Source organism: Piliocolobus tephrosceles, unplaced genomic scaffold, assembly GCF_002776525.5.
Source record: "Piliocolobus tephrosceles isolate RC106 unplaced genomic scaffold, ASM277652v3 unscaffolded_44664, whole genome shotgun sequence".
Classification (NCBI taxonomy): Eukaryota; Metazoa; Chordata; class Mammalia; order Primates; family Cercopithecidae; genus Piliocolobus; species Piliocolobus tephrosceles.
This window is the reverse complement of record NW_022329492.1, coordinates 29,419-32,253: the sequence shown is the minus strand read 5'-3', so window position 1 is coordinate 32,253 and position 2,835 is coordinate 29,419. Positions and strand designations below refer to the sequence as shown.

The window sequence follows — 2,835 nt, the reverse complement described above, 5'->3', positions numbered from 1 at the left end:
TTTGCTTATCATTATTTTGGCTATTTGGGCTCTTTCTTAATTCCAAATAACTTTTAGACTAGATTTTTCTAATTCTGTGAAAAATGACATTGGTATTGATAGAGATAGTGTTGCATCTATAAATTGCTTTTGGAAGTATGGTCATTTTAACTATGTTGATTCTCCAATCCATGAGCATGAAATATTTTTCCATGTATTTGTGTTGTCTCTGATTTTTTTCAGCCATGTTTTGTAGATTATCTTTTTCCACACAGAACCTAGTAGAATCACTCATTTATTACTCCACATCATGGAGGAAAAATGAAGTAACATTAATCCTCTACTGAGTAATACAACAAAATTCCAAACTCAGTAGGTTTTTGGGAAATATAACTTTTTATTTCAATACCAATACAGAGCAATAAATTACTAAAGGAAACTATCATTAATATAAAATTTTTTGTTATTAAATAATTAAACATTTTTCTTTCAAAACATGGGAGGAATCCCTGGAGGTCCGAAGTCTAACATGATTGTTTTACTGACAATATCATTTGCAAGAAAGAGATCATCATTCAAAGAAGTACTTGATTTTCCAAACAAAAGCAGAAGAAAAAAAAATGTTGACATATCTTGTTTAGTCAGCCAGAACTTTAAGTGCAAAAATTCCATCAGGTAGCACCAAGAGAAAATTGCATAATATGTTAGGAATAACCACTGGTAAAATTGTCGGCAAAAGGAATCAAGGCAGTGAATGAGCTATTGGGTCCATGGTGTCATCATGATCTGCTGGAGGCCTCTGGACATACACAGTAGGTGGTGGGCAAGTCACCAGCCAGAAGGGCGAGTTTGATTGAGACCCTGCTCACAGGGGCTTTTTGGTGTCATCTTTAACCTTCAGAAGGGACACAAATGTTGGTTTAACAGGCAGAGAACCCGGATCACTTTTCCAGGATAATCTTTCCCTAGTCACTCCATGGGTCAGAGCCCCCTGCACTAAGGGACCTATTTTTCCCTTGAGCCCCAACCCTGGTGACTGCAGCTTGGACCAACCTCTTTCCTCCTTTGTCACATCACAGAGTCAACCCAGGCCCTGCACCTGAACAGGGCATGGAGTGGAGGAGCCCACAGGTCTGAGGCTGGTAGTGATGGGTCCACGCCTTCACTCAAGGCCCTCTCTATGATTTGATGAGAGGGCCTAAAACGTGGCAACGAGTGGGGCAGACATCCAAAGAGAGGGCTCTGTATTCCTGTGCCGTTGGCCTTGTGTGGACCGGCAGGCAAACATCATTCTTTCCCCTTCTTCTTGAGTCTCTCCTCACACTGGGAGCAGCACCCATAGCTCTAGAAGATGTCTGTCCCTGTTCCACCTTATCCATTCCTGGTCCAGCCCAGTGGTGCCCATGGAACCCCAGCAGCACCTCAGATGCTCCTTCCTCTGAGTCCCCTCTGCTCCTGACAGGGCCATCAGCTGGCTCAGGATCTGGGTTGTGCAGGAGGGTGATGGCAGGGGAGCTGCCTCAGGGCCCAGACGCAAACCCCACAGGTTCATGTGACTGACTTTTAAAAAATCCTTCTCTTGAGCATCCTCTACTCTTCACCTTCCACCTTAATTCCTGGAACCCAAGCCACTTTCTGTAGGAAGGCAGTCCTGCACTCCCACCTTTTCCATTAGGTGTACCAAGGCTCTCCCAGGCCCCTCCTCCTGGGATTACACCCAGGTCTCTCTCTTAGCCTCAGAGATGGAATCCCCCTTCCCTTGTCACACCTCATGTAAAACTACCATGAAGCACCTAACTCAATTAAGAGGACTGCCCATGTCTGAATTCCTGCTGCCTGCAGGCCACACACCCTTCCTGAATAGGAACCTGCTCTGAATCACGCCCGAACTTGTTAAACCTCAAGCTGAACAGACCCTGAGCCTTGTTATGGGCCCCTCCATTTCCCTCTGGACTCTGAAGGTGAGAATCCATCAGTACTTTGGGCTGAGCTGCCCAGGTCATTGCCAACAGGCAACACAAGGTCTCATTCACCCGTCTCATGTCAGGATGAGAAGGTCTCAGCCACAGGGAGGGGTGGGACTCTGGGAATTCTCTTTCCCCGTCCTGCCTCCTCACCCACCTGCTCCTTGTTCAACTTCCAATTCTGCCCACAGTACCTGTCACTCTAAAGGACTCTCCTCAGATGCCAGGGAGGATGAAGCAGGGGAGGATGATGATGAGGCAGCAAAGGATGAGGGTGGTGGCCGTGGCCCTGAGCTGGGTTGTGCCTGAGGACATGGTGAGTGGTGCTGAAATGGAAACACAAAAGTGACAACCCTTGTCCAGGCCCCAAATCTGAGGCGACACCTCCTCAGTTCCTGCCACCCTAGGTCATCCCAGAAGGCAAAAGTTTTTTCCCCTCCCCCCTGGTGTGGGGCAGCTGGTGTGACTGGTCCTGGGTTAGGAAGGGAGAGGGAGTGTCCCTTGTCCTCAGGGAGCTCACACAGCTGCTGAGGGAAGCAAGGTGACAGCACACTCACCCTCCTGCTGTGGTGGAAGAGGAGGTGATGCTCCAGAGTTGGGGAGGGGAGGGTCTCTGGGCTGGCGTTGGAGGTGGTTTTGATGGATTTCCAGCAGACGAGGGAAATTGAAAGGAAAAGTGATTATAAAAAGAGGAAACACTAAGGAGAAAGGTCTGAAAACACAGTGATACCTGCAGTTTCAAGGCTGGTGAGAAATCCACAGTGCACGGAGCAGAAGCAAATGCAATGAGGAATAGGAGTCAGGAGGGAGAAGGGAGAGGAGGATGGGAGAGCACAGGCATGCCAGCACCCCCAGGAGGAGCGCCCCATGAGGGGGTCATTTTAACATAAAC

The 2,835-nt window shown here is 48.0% G+C and overlaps 1 long non-coding RNA gene across 1 annotated transcript; it reads right to left on the bottom strand.

Moving 5' to 3' along the window:
* Positions 1 to 356: 356 nt before the first annotated feature.
* LOC113224411 lies at positions 357 to 2,271 on the bottom strand. The gene is made up of 2 exons (XR_003309170.1): positions 2,138 to 2,271; positions 357 to 874 (listed from the first exon to the last, which is right to left on the bottom strand). It is a non-coding gene; the product is annotated as an uncharacterized LOC113224411 (long non-coding RNA).
* Between the last annotated feature and the right edge of the window lie 564 nt (positions 2,272 to 2,835).